The following is an 18,282-nucleotide window of genomic DNA, read 5'->3' on the forward strand; positions in this document are numbered from 1 at the left end:
GGCATTTCTGACTGATTAGTCTATAAACTTGATATACTTGAAAGAACGTTTTAATTCACACACCTAATCACAACAGAATTCGGCTTTTCTTGTGGGTCATTCATATGACTAGTATACTTCAGTACCTAAGTAGACTATCTAATACAGAGAAGTTATTCTGTCTCCAATCTTTTGGTGTACTTTTCAACTTTCTAATTTCATTCACCAATAGCCCGGAAGAATATCTATTAGATCAAACACATGTTGGCTGTTTTCATCACATTTCTTGTGTGTCCTATTTATTTTACCTGTAGTTCTTTGTTAGTAATTGAGCACAGACGTTATACAGAGGGAGTCAGCATTACATAAGGAACAGTACATACATACGGTAAATAAAGTCAAGAAGTAGGCCTGCTTCAGACAGCGGTGCTGTGCTGTAGTTCTCAACAGGAAAGCTTGATGCCCATGTACACTGGGAACGGCCAGTGCATGACGAAATTGGGGTGGGGTTGTAATAACACTATACAATGGTGCAACACTTGCGCACAGTAGGCTGCAACTTCAGGCCTCGACCATTTGTGCAAATACCACAACCAGAGCAGCTGGGGTGTGCCTCTGATGACTTCCAAGCCATGGCTATGCACCTCTTTGCCTGAACATATGCTAGGTTGACCTACTGATTTGCATATTTGTTTTTACAAGTGCGTGCTGTGACACCCAGGAGGCACCACAGTTGGCAGGGAGGCAGTGTCTGGCCAGTAATGTCGGACAGTGTCAAAGAAACTGTCCTCAAAAATTACTCAATGTTGGGACAAGACAATTCCATATGAAGGAAAGCCGCCTCCAAACAGGGCCAGTGGGGGCCGGCAAATAATCCGTGGGGAATACCTAGCGAATCCTAGTAGGATAAGGTATGTCTGGTGTAAATAGTTGAATTGGGTATATTTACTCCAGGGATTCCTGGACAACCCCTGCACCTAGTCAAGGGCAGCATCCCACTTACTATCGTTAGGTCAAGGCTCATCAAGTTGTTCCATACATCTTTCAAGACCGGGAAGTTCATCACACAGGTGTCTACCAATGCTCTGTAGAGCACTATAATCACACGCCTTCCGTGGCCATGGGTGAGTAGGGTATGAAGTGGAGGCAAAGGGATGGGCTCCGCCCAATTAGGCCCCACATCGCACTCAGTGCAACAGACAGTGCACTGTAAGTCAGTTCAGGGAAAGTCAGGAGGGTCTTGTGGGTGTATGTCACCCAGCACTATAAGGCTGGCGTTTCTCCATGCTCTAGTGTTGTAACATTCGGCCACCAGATGCATAGTCGGGAGCGCTAATAGGGGTAGACTAGGTGAGTAAGGAAGTTGGAGGCTTTTGGTCTGAACATATGTGCACCAGCAATGCGCAGCCATTATGAGCAGTCCCCCACATCGATGTACTTTGCACCGGTTGTTTGTAAGCCAGTCCACTATTGGACAATCGCCAATGCCCCTGTGTTTGAACACCCGCTCCGAGATGGGGGTGTCCGAAAGCCAGCGCATTGGCCACTGTCGCTGCGGCATAGTACATCTCACAGCATGGGACTCCAAGCCCTCCACTTTCCAACAATGCATCAATTATTTTCATACCGCCACTCTCTTTTGTCCCTTGCCCCAGACCAAGTCTGAAAGGATACATTCCAAGTCACAGAAGAACCCCCGAAATAGGTGAACTGGGTGGGCCGAGAGTTGGTACAAGAGTCTAATTAGTACCAGGATTTTAACTATTGCCACTCTCCCCACTGGGGAGAGTCGCAAGGAGTTTCAAAAGGCCAAAAAGCTGAGGGAACTGGTCACCACTAATCCTAGGTTACCTTGTATAAGGCCATCATTGTTGTGATAGATGTTGATTTCTAGGTAGCAAAAGGTGTCAGGACACCACTCCACCACCAGGTAGCGCAACACGTCCCATTTAGCCTGCGTAAGGCAGCACATTGGAAATAGGTGGGACTTTGCCCAGTTCAAGCGTAGGCTGAAAGCTTTACCAAACTCTTTCAACACAGTCATCACTCGGGGGAGGTCTGTGTGCACATCCCGTACAGAGATATCGCTTGCCAGGTTTGAGCCCTCAGGATGCCCCAGTGTGGGTCCTGGACACAAGTGGTGCATCCCTGTCTAGTGCCCTTGTGGATTGTAAACTGGGACGAGATTACTCCGCCTGTGTGGACCCGTGCTACCATGGCAGTATAAAACAGGGATATCCAGTGCAGTATTTCCAGATTCTCCTCAATACTTTCATCAGGTATGGCAAGCCCAAGGTATCGAATGCCTTTTCAATGTCGAGTGAAAGGGAAGCATGAGGGGGGATGCCAGTGTGTTTTCCTCGATTAGCCAGAAGAGGCGATGGAGGTTCAAGAATGTATTCCTTCCGAAATAAAATTGTTCCAATCCAGATACACCTGCGTGGGCAGGCATGGCAGTAGTCTATTTGCAATGACCTTCCCAAGGATCTTGTAGTCTATGTTCAGCAGGGACAGTGGTCTATAGGAGTGCACCTTCAAGGGGTCTCTGCCCAGTTTTTAAACAACTACAATCAGCGCCTCACACATAGACAGTGGGACCACACCCCTGTCCCTAGCCTGCTGAAAGACTCTGAGAAGGTGCAGGTGAGCTTGGCTGAGTAAGCGGAGTTGAACCTGTCCATCCCAGGAGTTTTATTGCGGGCTAGCTGTTTAATCACCAGGCAGACCTCTTCCACAGTGAGTGCTGTATCTGATGAATGATGCTGCATGGGGTTGAGATGTGGATTCTGCAAGGTGTTCATGTAGGTGGACAATGAGGGACACCCCTGTCCTGGCTCCGCTTGATAACATTTATTGTTGTCGCCCACGAAGGCATGCTTGATAGGCATCTGTGTGCATATTATGCCTCCAGTAGGGGATCTGAGGGCTGTCACTTGGGGGGTCCCTGGTTTCAGAAGCCTCACCAACACCCACCCTGCGCTGTCACCTCTGCATGTTATCGGGCCACAAACTACACATATTCTAGCCTCCTGAGCTTGGCCCCCTGTGTCACAGCACTCCTATCTCAGGGATGCACACTCAACCTCCATCCCCCGCTCCCATCCTGACTACACTTTTACCACCTGTAGGGCATCCTCCAGCTCAGTAAGTTGTGTGTGCAGTGTGTGACGTACCCCAAAGGAGGTTTTGATACATAGACCTCGCATGACAACATTAAATGCATCCCACTCCAGCTCCATGTTCGAAGCCATCCCCTCATTGCCCTAGAAATAATGGCTAACATGTGTGCCGACATTATCACAGAATGTCTCACCTAGCAAGGTCGGGAGTTCAATTTCCAGGTGGGTATGGATGCCTGTTGCCTGTCTCATTGCTCTTTAAGGGGGTTATGATCAGACAAGGTGCAGCCCAAGTATTCAGAAGGGGCTGAGACACCAAGGGGTATTTTCCAAGAAGCAGATGTATTCTCGATCTGCAGGTGATGTACAGGGAAGTGGAAGGAGAACTCCCTGATGATGGGGTGCATGGATCTCCATATGTCCCATAGTTGCCAGTGTGTGATCCAGTCCTTATTAGCATTGGCTGCCCTGTGTAATGCTGTTCCCTGTAAGTGGAAGGACCTATTGAGAGATGTGCAATGGATGTTATCGAAGTCCCACACCACAGACATGGGGCTTCCAGATCATGCAATAACGCGGGAGGTAATTGCATTAGTAATTGCTTCTGGTTGCTGTTGGGAGCATAAAGTGCCACCAAGGCAATAGGCATGCCATCCAGTGACCCTTCTCCAATCCCCTCCCTGCCCTCTGGATCGAACACAGTATGACGGGTTATCAGAGGTACAGTCTGGACCAACCAGATAAGAACGCCCCTTGCGTATGCCAAATAAGATGTACCAACAACTTGCTCCCTCCACCTCCATTGTAACTTAGTGAGTACTGGCTCAGTCATGTGGGTCTGCTGCAGTAGAACAATGTGTGTATGACTTCTTTGTAAGTAGGTGTAAATAAAGCGATGGCGCCTAGGGGTAGTCCTTCCCTGGATGTTCCAGGAGATACTGTTATAGATGGGTATGTGGTCTAAGTTGCTCACTGTCATGGTACATCAAGACTCCAACATGTTCCTCCCTAAGTGGCCCAACTCCTGTTGAATCTGATGACAGGCTAACTCCCTGTTATTTGAGCTGCAGGACAGTTTTGCCCCTCCGTGTATAACTTTAAAACAAACTCGGCAACTATCCTACCCTGGTCAGGACCAGATCCTTTCCTCAACCAATTGAAAAACATATTAAATGACCAAACACGTTTTTCCATTTAGAAACAGGGGGAGGGATACATGCGGTTATGACTAGCACAATAATTGGGTACCCGTTGCAGGTCTGCATGCAATTAGTACAATTGCCCATCTCCATAAGCAGCGGGGAAAACCCCAGACCCGCCAATTCCAATACCTCACAACGGCAGGTCCCAAAATAAAAGGCCACAGCCCCAGGTGTCAAATCACATGGCCGGACATCTTTGGGGGGACCTCGGACCTGAATTATTCGGAATGTCTGCTGGGATGTAGTCCATGGCCAGTGCCAACCCATGCTTGGGGGTGGAGTACTTGGGCTGGTCCAAGATTGAGACAAATGGTGTTGAGATTCCAGCTCCGCTACAGCCAGCACATGTTCCTGCGCTGCCTGTTTGATGGTAGGCTTACTCTTGGGCGTCCGGCGCTGGCACTGCCTCAATCGGGGCCTGCCCCCGGCCCATTGGGCTTTCCGGGGCAGTGCGAACACTCGTTTCATCTCCAGACATTCCCAGGTGGCATCTGGTTCCGTGAAGAAATGAGTGGTTCAATCGTCGACCACTTGCAGTTTGGTCAGGAACATGAGGGAAAACTTAAGGCCCAATTGCCACAACAACTGCTTGTCAGGCATAAAGGACCCACAGAGTTGTTGCACTTCAGCTGTGTAGTCTGGGTAAATGTTCACCTGCCCGTTCGCCAGGTGCCAGGGACCCTTGCTGCCTGCAGAATGTGATAACAGTACCTATGGTTGAAAAAGCAGGCCACCACTTGTCTAGGTGGGGCACCGGGTGGGGAGCCTGGCCCAGAACCCTAGGGGCCCTTTACACTGAGAAAAATGTGGTTCTCTTGCCCCCTTCCACAGTCTGAATAAGAAAGTCATCCAGAAAGAGTTACATGTGGGGGCCCTCAGCCCCCTCCAGAAGGCCCACCTAACGAATGCTGTTTCTTTGAGACCGGCCCTCCACATCTTCTGCTTGGTGGAGCAATTGGGAGACCTCCGCCTACAAGTTGTGACATGGGTCTGCATCTCCTGCACCATGGGATGCAGCTCCACCAGTGTGATGGTTCTTCCACTTTGTCTCTGAGGTTGGCATGATCTGCCCTCATGAGGCCGATATTTATCACCAATGTGTCTAGTATGGGCTCTAGAGAGTTCACATCTTTGACAGCTTGAAGCATTTCATCGAAATGCTCCCTTTGTTTCCCAACCTCCAGCAGGGTAGCACCCCCTGTTCTCTCAGGTGGACGTGACAAAAGGGGGAGGTGAGCCTCATGCTCCCCGGCAGGACCACTCCTGGCCGGGCACTGCTTCACCATGTCGACGCCCTAGGAAAAGATACAGTTTGTGGCCACGGGTTCTGACGTTTTTTGCAGCTGTGAGTGCCTTCACCCTGTACCAAAGGCCTCCGCCACATGATCTGATGTTCTAAGGCACCTCTGTGCACATCCAAAGGGGCTGGGAGGCGCTGCCCACTCGTGTAGCCCTCAGAAAATACTAGGAGGAGAGGATGAGGAGTAGCCGCTCTAAGAGGGGTGCTCATCCTCGGTCTCCCGACCGACACCCCTGCCAGTTCACTGGTCACTCTCGCTCTTCTCTGTGTCACTCACGCCATCCTCGGGCTCAACAGGCCACTCACCGTATGCTTTGCTTATCAATGCACAGCGGAGGCCCCAGTACCGGGGAGACCAGGCATATCATTGCAGGTCATTAATTGCATTCATGTCTGCATGGCCACAGTCCATTCCACCACTCTAGTGGATGTCCACAAGAGGGGGAGCTGGAAGAGAGAAGAAGCTGCTCCCCTGGTTCAACATCCACCACACTGCACCAGGGCAGCTCCGGCAGACCCAGCACCACATGCACCACAAGGTCGAGCGGGCAGGCCTCTCCCCAGACAACCAAACAACAGATTGCCCCAAATTACCAAGTGGATCACAGGGGGAAAAGGTGGCCAAAACACTGCAGTTGGCATGATCACCAATGCCCAGGGCACAAGTCCTAAAAAAAGAAGTGGGGGGGACTAACCTAGTTAATCAGTATGCAGGTGACATCATGGCATGTAACACCATGGCGTGTGACATCACAGCTCTTGACATCACAGCGCGTGACATCCCAGCGCGTGAAATCGCAGGACGTGGCATCATAAGAAGTGACATCAGATCTTAAGCCCTCACACATATGTTTAACATGTTAATCATGATTACATTAAAGCACATTTCGAGTATACAAGTAAACACTCCTGATTCAGCCAGAAGATTAACACTTTTCTAAGCTATTCATTAAACAATGTTGCGTTTTGTCAGCATAAACTTCCCCTACCCATAGTGCTTTACAAGAAAAAACAAGCATTGGCATAGCCAATAGGTCGTGCTTTTGGGACCTTATAAGTGTTTAGCCATGCAACAGTTGATATTGTTGCACCAAGGATATTGTGCTGCATAACTAAATGCTTATAAGGTCCAAAAGCGAGACCTATTGGCTATGCCAATGCTTGTGTTACTGGGAGCTGTTTTTTGTAGCAGTGCTGCAATATCGGCCCCATGTAACAAAAGAAGGGCTGGTCCGACTTAATTGCCAGGACTGGTTTGTGTTCTCAGTCCGGCAGTGGCACCAACCATATGCATACCAGAGGTGGTCTGGCCCCAGTAAGAACAGTCTTACTTGAACTGCTTTGGCACCCACCCCCCCTTTTGAATAGGAACACAAGTAAACCCAGACGGTGTCAGCCATCTTTGACTTCATCTGTGAGTGCAGCTTGTCCTCTGCCAAAGAGAGGTACAGGGCCTACAATTCCGGCGGGATGTCCTTTTAGGAGTGGTGCCATTCTTGATTTACATTTGGCTGGTCCCGGTCTGCAGTTGCAAAGACGAGCTGAAAAGCAATGGAATGAAATGCGAGCTAGAGTGATTACCAATGATTTCAACTTGTATTTGAATAGTTTTCAATTATAACCTTTGGCAGTTTGGCTCCTGCTGTCACACAGCAGGCCTGAGCCTGTGCCTATAAACAATGTCAGCTTGTCAGGTAGAGCCTGAAACCAGTGGGTGGTTCGTTGATTCTCTCTGACCCCCCCCCCCGCACCCCCACACATACCACTTCCCTGAAAGGGATCAGCAAAAGGGAGCTAGCAGCTGGAGAAAACAAATAGCAGGTGGAGTGAGCGCACCTCCCACCACTTTAACAGGGGTTCGGTCGGTGACACTGAGCTTATGATAGGCTGCGTGACTAGAGAGAGATGATTTTAAAGAGGCTGTGATGACAGAGGTGTCTTTGAAGGTGATGTGATGCGAGATGTGTCTTGTAAACAGCTGTCATAAGATGATATCTTGGAAGGTGCGTTGATGGCGTCTTGTTAGAAGGCGCTATATATATATATATAGATAGTTATAGTTAGGACCGTGTTTCCATAGGAAATCTCAAAATTCTATTTTGAATAACTGTGGTGCCGGTTGACGAATCTTCGCGAAAATTTCAAAACTAATGGGGCGCTCCGCTCAGCTCCTACCCTGAAAGTCTCGGGGTGATTTGTCAAGCGGGGGCCGAGAAAAAAGGGGGGTCCCAAAACGCGTTTTCCCGATGCATTTTTCCATAGGACCTTTAGTCGAAGGTACAGCCCGAACGGCTGAACAGAATTACTTGAAATTTGGCAGAGAGGTAGTCCTCAGGTCAGGGATGTGCCTTTTGCATATATGGAGTCAATCTGTTCAGTAGTTCCTGAGAAAATTGCATTTAAAAGCACATACATATATATAGCCGCGCGCACGGTGCCGTGCGCGAGCGTAATTCTGTTTGGTGGATTCATGACAGTCAACATTCGAATCGGTCGAAATCAGGAAGTGTCGGCCGCCATTTTGTTTGTTATCAGTGCGAGAGTGGAAAAGGAAGGTGGCGAACGTGAAAAGGGGGCAGGGTAGAGAGTTCCTAGCCTTTGTCAGGGGGTCCCTGAAGGACCCCGAAGGCAGAAAAAAACATTGAAATTTCTTTTTTTTTAAATCGCGGGGGTGCGCGCACCGTGCGCGCACGGTGAAAAACCATTAAAAAATTTTTTTTAATACGTAGTTTATTGTAAAATAAATATATAAAACAAATAACAATACATACATAACTTAGCATTTTAAAAAACGTACAAATTCACTGAATAAAACATAGGTTTCACACATGTTATAGTTAGGAATTAGCATTTAAAAAACTTTGCAAATTCACTTAAAAAACCATAGGTTTCACACATGTTATAGTTAGGTGGATATTGCACTCGTAAAAAACCAATGAAATTCCCCCGTTATAGTTACTTCAGATAACTATAACTCGCGCGACCGCCACTCTATCACAAGGATGATGTCATCAGTGATGTCAAGAGTGATGCCACTGACCATGTCATGAGTAATGTAATATGTGACGTCATGAGCACAGGATTGCGGGCGCGCGAGTTATAGTTATCTGAAGTAACTATAACGGGGAATTTCATTGGTTTTTTACGAGTGAAATATCCACCTAACTATAACATGTGTGAAACCTATGGTTTTTTAAGTGAATTTGCAAAGTTTTTTAAATGCTAATTCCTAACTATAACGTGTGTGAAACCTATGGTTTTTTCAGTGAAAAGATATATAGATATATATACATATATTTGTGTGTGTATACATACATATATGTGTGTATATACATATATATGTGTGTGTGTGTATATGTATGTATATATAGTGTAAGGGGATGTGAAGAGAGAAATTTCTTGACAGATGTTGTGAGGAGGGAGATGCCTTGCAGAGGTCCCTGATTCGAGAGATGTCTTGGTCCGAGGCAAGGCCGCTGCTGGGGAGACTGACGTCTTAGAGAGAGATTGCGAGGAGAGAAATATCTTGGGTTGAACTGAGATGAGAGCGATGTCTTGGAGAATGCTTTGATCTGAGAGATGTCTTGGGAGGAGATGTGACGTGAGAGATGTTTGGGTGTCTGTGAGGAGCCTGCAATGACAAGGATGTTCTAGAGAGACAATCACTGGGTTTGTGAAGAGAGAGTTTCCTTAGAAAGAGGTGCGATGACATAACTATTTTAGAAAGAGCTTTGATGATGTTCTTGTGGAGATAGATACATCCTGGTAGAATATTTGATGCCACAGATATTCTAAAAAGGTTTGTGTTTACATGCATTGCAAGCAGCTGTGCTGATTTTTTGTAAGGGATGCGATGTCTTCGTAGAAGGACCTGTGAGGAAATATATGTCATGGAAGGAGCTGTGATGGCTGTGGAATGAGAAAAATAACCTCCAAGGAGCTGTAATAAGGGAAATGTCTTGGAAGGTGTTGTGTTGGGCAGTTGAAGAGATATGTAAAATACAGGAGGGCTGGGTGTGGCATAAGAGGGGTGTCTTGCACTGATCTGTGATGAGAGCAAGGTTGTGAAGTGTGCTGTGCTGGTTTCAAAGAAACATGCCTTTAAAGTGCCCATAAAGAAAGAAATGGGAGTAATATTTGGTAATTATGTGATGGGTTCTGGCATGGGAGAAATGTCATTGAAGATCCAGGGCAGGCTCTGGATGGAGGAGATAGCCTTGAAGGACCTGTGAGAGATGGTCTTTTTAGTAGCCATTAGGAGAGATTTTTGGAAGATCAGCGCTGGGCTCTGGCGTGATAGAGATATCTCGTAATGGGCTGTGATTAGATGGATGTCATGGAAGGAGCTGTGATGAGAGACAAGTATGGTAGATAGTGACTGGTTATAGCATGTCAAAGATGTCTTTGAAGTGTCTGTATTGAATGAGATATCTTCAGGGTTACAGGAATTATGCAAGTCTGAGGCTGCCTAATTGCACATGTTTGCCAAGTAGTCTGTCATCTACTGCATAATATCCAGATTTAGGCACAAAAAAATAGTTTATAGCTCAAACTGATCAAAAGTTATTAAAACCATGGTGACTTGTTCAGGTGCTGTGAAAGGCCCTTCAAATAGGAAAACTGGTCATCTTTCAGTTGCTTAAATGTGCATTTGGTTGTTAAACTGATACTAATCAGATAAAATATTTGCCCAGACAGTGTCACCATGTCTATTAATCACAAAATAATGAAGCAATACTATGAAAAAATGTGCTGCATTGCATCACATGATTTACTTTTTCTTGCCGCATAATTTAGTCACCGGTGCTTCATAATGTGATGCTTCTCTGCCACATAATTCCAATGGCCCTGGATATCTTTGAAGGGGCTATTATGAAAGAAATGTCTTGCAAGGACCAGTGATGGGAGATATTTGGCAGCTCAGCAGTGGGATCTGACATTAGATGACTTTGAAAGGTCTCCGCATGGTTCTGCAAGAGAAATATCCTTGAAGGAGCCATGGCAAGAGAAGTGTCTTTGAAAGAGAAGTGATGGGAGATGTTTGGGACATCTGTGATGCTCACTGCTAGTATGAGAGAGAAGTCTTTGAAGCAGCTGCGTCAAGGGAGTTGTTAGGAAGGATCAATGCAGGACATTGCGCAGGGGTATAACATGACAAAGAGACTGAGTCCCCCCTCAGCAGCGCTCTGAAATGGCAAGCTGCAGTGACGTAACTAGCCAGTGTGCCACTGGCCCTGGTGCAAGGAAGGAAATGGAGCCCTGTAAATATCACCTACGTCAGCAGCGAGGCCTCCAGACTGACTGCCTGGCCCCTTTCATGGCTGCATCAGCCAGACTACCTGGGAGGAGGGGGGGGAGAGAGGTAAAAAGCACTGTCAGTTGCAAGCGAGGCCACGAGGAGGCACTGTCTCGAGTCCTCATTACCACTCAGACGCTGCTGCCTCTCGCGATTGGCAGCATCAACGTCTTTCCACTGTTTCAGCCACAAGTTCTGTCAAAGGGACTTTAAAACGCTCTTTTGTGAAGAATTACAGCGAAAAAAAGAAGAAAGGAGTCTCTTGTGTTGCACAAGAGAAATCAAAACTTACTGCACGCGCAACATTCTCTAAAATATTACTATTTTCCACTGAGCTAGGGTTCTGAGAGGTGTTGCAAAAATAGGGGATTATTTACATTTTAGTACCTTCCCCCTGCTGTCCAGCTAAAGCGTTTCACTGCAGCGCAGCTTAGATATTGTTATAACTTCCCTACCCCTTCTGCAATCTTAGAAATACACAGAAATCCTGAATGTTGTGTCCGTCTGCAGACAATTTTAGCATCCTTTCCTTAGAAACGTCTAGGGCTGTGTTTTTTTTATGTCAGCAAAGTTCCCGATTTTTGCATATCATACAGTACTTTCAAGGTTTAAGGTCACCTTCATCTACCCAAAGTTTTTCTGTGCATTGCAAGTGAAACAAGGCATCATAGTATTACATCACACCATACTGTGACTCACTCACCACACACCTTCCCTCTTTAACGACTAGGTAAACTAAATTTCTAAATAATGATGGAGAAGAACAAATTAAAATACTGTGAAAGAAACAACCTAATGCAACGAATGAAACAGAAGCCAGGAGCGAGTATCCAGGGTTTCAAGATAATACCCAGCGCGCCCCTCACTCCTCACTTACTGAAAACCGTGACTTGAAGAAATGGTTCACAACATCTCTTTCCTTCTTTCATTTAGTTGCTTCCCTGTGAAATGGATCTAAAAAAGAACCAGCGCGCGCCTCGCGCTGAAAGAGGCAGCAGGGGGAGGGGGAAGAGGAGGGGGCCTGCAGCTGTTTCCCTTGCGCGAGCAAGCAGGAACCATATGTTAAAGCTCGTTCCCGCAAGGGAATAGCCAAACGTGCACGTGTTGCATTCAAAGCAATGGAATGCGTGCACGTTTTTGACTAAAAAACGGAATCGATTACAAAAGGTCTTTTTGTCTATGCAGCACATGCGCGCTGCGTAGGCGAGACCTAAAAAATAGTGATATTTAAATTATTACAACGCCTCCTCAGGGGTAATAAGCACTACATAATTGTTGTTTATTTTGTGTAAATACAAGGAAAGACCAACACATCTGACAATCTTACAGTGCACGCAAATCTCCGAAACAGAGCCAGAACAAAGTGAAAAGCCTCCTCTCTTAAGTATGTGTGAAGCGCTAACAAGGTGTGAGCCTTTTTTTCCCTGCCGCTTCATTTGCTTCTAGGTGTGAGGCTCCTGACAGTTGCCAGCCAGGAGACTCCAACAAAAGGAGGCCTGTTGACCCCTCAGATTGGGCCTTTGTTATGGGCCCAGCAAGAGTCTGAACTAAGAAAGCCCCCTCCCTGCCTGCAAGTTGTTGCAAATGAAAGCAGACAACAACTTGCAGGCCTGCTGAATGTGTCTCGGTGTTTGCATATTACCCTGGGACGCATTCAGCATATTTTTCAGTGGGGCACAACTTCTTAGCAGGGTGGACGGCATCCACCCTGTGAAAATACTGGGTGGACTCTGTCCACCCTCGTGTACGCCCGACTTGTGCCTTGCCTATGCCCCTAGTTCCTATGATCCTGACAATGCCTACTGCAGCCGCTCACGCAGGTCGGTGGGCAGCATGCAGGGCTGCTGTCTCGATGCGCGAAAAAAAACACTTACAACCTCTGGTTAGGGTGGGCCTTAGCGCGCCCATACCGCCGAGGTTCTCACGTCCTTTCTGGTCCTGACGAATGCCTGTTTAAATACAACACATAGGCAGAAACATGTTGACCACATCATAAGGGACTTGGCTGAACAATCTATTCAGCTTCTACGTCCTACACTCTGTTTTTATATATGTCTGATTGGCTTCTAATAAAGTTTATTTTTTGACACAACCAAGACATTTTTAACAATCACTTTCACTACTCACTGTACACGCACCACCAGCTCCGCAGTAATTCTGGCGTCGAAGCACACCGGGGTGACATTCGGCCTCTCCCGGTAGGGCCCGATGATGAAGCATATCACCAACCAGGTTGGTGAGTGAGGGCTTTATTAAGAAACCTAGTTGGATTCTACAGTTGTGCGCTGTATCAACAAACTCAAGGTACACTCTTTCGTTGATTTGATTATATTAACTAGCATCTTCTATTAATTTCCATGGTTTGTTTCTTACTGTTGCGTTCTCTGATTGAACCTATGTTTGTTACATTTGATTTATCATTTTTTTATTGAGTGGATTTCCAGCATTACAATTGATACAGGATATTAAAAAAGAAAGAAAAAAGGAAAACTACACAGTTACACTGAAAAGCTCTTGTCCAATATACTAATCAATTTGAGGGGGAGCTAGGTGGCGCACAAGAAAGATGGCCGCACTGTTGTGAGGCTCCTGCAGCTCGAACCACATATCCGACTTTTTATGTTGCCCAGAAGCTTACATGGAGGGATCCACGATAGCGACGGAGAGAACATGAGCCTGCCTTTATGAGGAATTAATCACGGCAGTGGAGGACGCAGTGTGCTGCTGCAGAATTGATCTGAAGGAATGACCCCAGTTGCTGCCTAACGCTGTTAGAACTGGCTGCGGCTGCGAGTAATACGCGACCACCATGGCGTCCACGTGGTGTCTGGGCTGCATGTACACTTCCAGCAAGACTAATGGCGCTTATGGGGAGGAGTCGGCGGATGTGGGCTGGACGCACCTCTGTGGAGTCGGCTGCCTCTCACGACACCAGACGGTAGGCTGGGGCTGAATGCGATTTGGAATCCCTGGTGCTTCTCCCCCTCGCAGCTGAGAGCAATCACGCTATAGCCGAGTGGAAGGCTAGTTGGAAAGATCCCAATGTGAGGCCTACTGATGCTCTTCAAATTCATTCAAAGAAACTTGGGGTTGTAGGGAAAACCCTCACATGGCCTTTTTGATGAACACTTGAGCGTGACGGTGGGGAGACCAGAATACCTTTCCTCGCAACGAGGCGGCACCTAAAGCCTAATTCAGCCATAATGAGGAGCGACTATAGCGTGTAGAGGAGGCAAGAGCGGTTCCCCGACTGCACAGCATATAGCGCACGCAAACGGAGGGACAGAAACCCTTAAAGCACTTCGAATTAGAGAGCATACTACCGTTGACCTGAGAGTCATTTCTTTATTATGCTGGCCCGCCGCATAAGACACTGCTGCTGATGGACAAGTAATGGTGTGCCATTGGACCTTTTTCCAACCCGGAGTGACAGGACGAAGATTCATTGATGACCGGCGCTACTCAGGAGATACAAGCACTAAGCACTGTGGGACCGGTGTGTCCCCTTTGAGGCCATACAGAATGTTTGGGGTGAGGTGCCCAGTGTCCCCTGTGTGCCGTGCTGGGCTCTCAATTCACAAGAAGTCTGAGTAAAAACGAAGTGCTGTCTACAAAATGGAGAAGACTGATACGAAGCAAACAAGGTTGCCCTTCGACACTAAGAAAATCACTCGCTCGCAACAAGACGACTCTGAACATACAGGAGGAGAGCAAGTGCAAGAACCAACGCAGGTGCAAGGGGATGATGTAAAAGGACTCCTTATGGCTATGCAACAAAGCCTCACCTCTATTGAGAATAGAATGGACTCTATGAATACCCAAATAGATGCCATCGTACATAAACTGGATAAACATGACAAGCGAATAAACGAGGCTGAGCGCTGCAATTCCGACACTGAAGGCAGTATGTCAAAAACTCAGAAACAAATGGCGCAGATGGACAAACTGCTCAGGGTCATCGCCGCAAAGAATGAAGACCTGGAGGCGCGCAGTAGACGCAAAATATACGCATTATTGGTATACTGGAGAGTATCAATACAGGCCGGATGGAGGAGTTTATTGAGCGTCTGCTTCATGGAATGATCGGCGCGGAGTCCTTTTCTACACAACTGATAGCGGAGAGGGCACAACACTCCCTGGGTCCCCAACCACCACCGGGGAGTCCACCCCATAAAATTATCGCAAGGCTACTCAACTACCGTGATCGCGATGTGGCCCTCAAAATGGCCCGGGAGAAAAGGCACCTCACTTTCGAAGGAAACAAATTCACAATTTACCCCAACTTCATGGCCGCTGTCCAGGAAGCGTGATAAAAAATAATTGCAGCTAAGCAAAAATTTCACCAGTCGCAAATAGATTACACATTAGTGTATTCTGCTCGCCTACGAGTCACGCATCATTGTACACAGTATTTCTTCACCAATACACAGCAAGTTGATGACTTCTTGAAGCGTGTCAAACATCCAAGCACTCCCCGCGCCACACAGGAACATTTGTCGAGACCGTTGTCCCCAGCTTTGGCATAGATATAAATACTGGCTGGACTGACATGAGTCCCAAGCAAGTACGCCTTTGCCCCTCTCCTTGCGTTCACGTCCTGAGGGGTTTTCCTCCTGATTTGAACTGTGGCAAAATGGAGTTGAAAAGAAAGCGCTGCAAGAGGAATTCGCTGAGGCGCCACGCACAGATAAGTGTTTAGCTGGGACTGTTTAACACATTGTACCGAGCACACCTTTCCCCTACGGGTTTCCTTTACATATTCCATAACTTGGAGGAAGGGTGGAATCGTGTGAGGCCCTAGTGTTACCCCCTAAGGGTGATCCCCACTACTGCAGATACAAATGCAGGGTAATTTTATTGATTGGAGTACTTTGGGTGGGGGTGAGTATGACTATTCTAGCATGTTTGGGATGTTGCTGTGGGAGGGGGTGGGGTGGGTTTTGTTACTTAGGAATGAGACAGGATGTGTCAGGACATGTATGGACTCTTTATTGTATGCACAACACAAGATATGAAGATGTAGATCTTGTAAACCTTTTGACACTGGATTGCAACTGCTCTTATGGCTCGCTCTAATTGTGATCAGAAATTACATATATTAATGTGGAATGTCAGAGGGTTAGGTGACCCACAGAAAAGTAGACAGGTTTTGGCTTACCTGGATCGTCATCAGGTCCAAATTGCGATGCTTCAGGAAACCCATTTTGACTGCCGCTATAACCCCTCATTTGCTCGTACAGGGGCAGAGCATAGAGTATTTTCCTCATATTCCAGAGGGACAGAAATACTGATAAAGAACCACCCTCCATATATCCCGTGTGGCATGACACAAGATCAGTTTGGACGATACTGCCTAATGTGGGGCAGATTATGTGCGGTCTAAACCATGTTGGTGGGCTGCTATGGACCCAATGTGGATGACCCAGAATTTTTTGCCACACTCTGGGGCACAATTCTGGAGATAGGGTCTACTCAAATAATATGTGGAGGAGACTTCAATACAACCCTGAACCCAGTGACTGGTAGGTCTAATCCTCTTCCACACCATTATACTAGATCACATAAACTGCTACAGAGTATATTATCAGACAATGGACTTTTAGACACTTGGCGGCATGTGTACCCGGGGAATAAAGAAGGCACACATTACACAGCAATGCATGCGACATGGGCTAGGCTAGATTATTGCCTGGTATCTAGAGGTATAGGCCCATGGAATAACACAGTGGAGCACCTAGTGAGAACATATTCCAATCACTCACCAGTCCGATTGACATTAGCCTCTCCAGTGCTTGGCGTATCCCACATGAGCTGGAGGCTTATGACTCTCACCTTGCTGGACACAGTGTTCCGCAGCAAGTTGGGGCAAGAGATCACAGATTTCTTCAATGAAATTTAGGATCAGTAGACTGTGTTACGATGGTCTGGGAGGCCTTTAAGGTCACGATTCATGATGTTTGCAATTCCAAGATGTCCGGGGGTCCTTCGCGACATTCCCCGTACCCTTTAGAAACTGGAAGGGGAACTAAAGAGGTTGGAAGCAGAGATTGGTAGTGGCACGGATGTGACACTTCAAAGAGATTTAATGGCGAAACTCTGAGAATATAAGGAAACAGCAGAACGGGAGGTTCGATTCAGGGGTAAATATTATGTGGCCTGTAGGTACGGCGAGGGGAGTGACCTGGTAGAGCTCTGGAGGAAGAAATTTGCAAGCCTCGCTTCTCTAGCTATGTGCCAGAAATATCATATGGAGAAGGCAACAGATGCAGTGACAACGCTGACATACTTAACGCATTCACCACTCATTGCGCTACATTATATGCTACTAGCTGGCAGAGTCCACTGGATTTAGCTGGTTATCTGAAAGATGTGGCACTGGGTTGGTTGGGGAACTTACAAAGGTAGTTCCTGGCGGCCCCCTTTGAAGAAGTCGAGATTCGTGCTGCAATCATGCAAATGAAATCCGGTAAGGCACCAGGCCTACCTGGGCTCCCAATTGACTTCTATAAGGCATACATTGACCAACTCATGCCCATATTGAAAACCGTCTATGAGGAAGCCCAAGCAAATGGTGTCCTTCCACCCTTGATGAGGGAGGCACTTATTACCTCCCTACCAAAACCAGGAAAGCCTGCGGGTCAGTGCGACTCGTATTGGCCACTGTCCCTCATCAATAATGCAAAAATCCTTGCTAAAATACTGTCCAGCAGGCTAAACTTGCTGATGGAAAAATTGGTACTTCCTGACCAGGCGAAATTTATCCCGGGAAGATCAACATCCCATAATCTTTGAACCTTCTTTTCAATAATACAAAACGTAGACCCTGATTTTGCGCTTGTGGGGGTCTTTTTAGACGCCACGAAAGACTTTGATTCAGTGGAATGGGACTATTTGCTGGGCATACTGCAATGTATGGGAATGCCAATGGGGTTCTTATCATGGATAGGCCTTCTTTATAGCTCCCCGACAGCTAATATATTGGTTAATGGGCAGATATCATTAGCCTTTCCAATTACAAAAGGTACAAGGCTGGGCTGTCCACTATCCCCTTTACTTTTTGCGCTAGCCATCGAGTCCCTCACAGCCAAACTATGGCAGCACCATCAGGACAAAGCACTAAGATGTCACATGCATCAGATACTCCTGTCACTAAATGTGGATGAAATCACGCTGTACATTTGAGATCTAAAGCAGAACCTAAATCCTGTTTTGCGGGATTTTTTTGTCGTTGGACAACTCTCAGGAATTCACATTAAATGGGGGAAATCGCAAATATTCCCGTTCACATCCGCTGCAACACAGTTTCCGCTTGATTTCCCAATAGAATGGTGCGATTCTGGAGTAAAATACTTAGGGATCCGTATTACGGGGGGCCGTGCGGAACTA

Source organism: Triturus cristatus, chromosome 6 (genome assembly GCF_964204655.1).
Source record: "Triturus cristatus chromosome 6, aTriCri1.1, whole genome shotgun sequence".
NCBI lineage: Eukaryota > Metazoa > Chordata > Amphibia > Caudata > Salamandridae > Triturus > Triturus cristatus.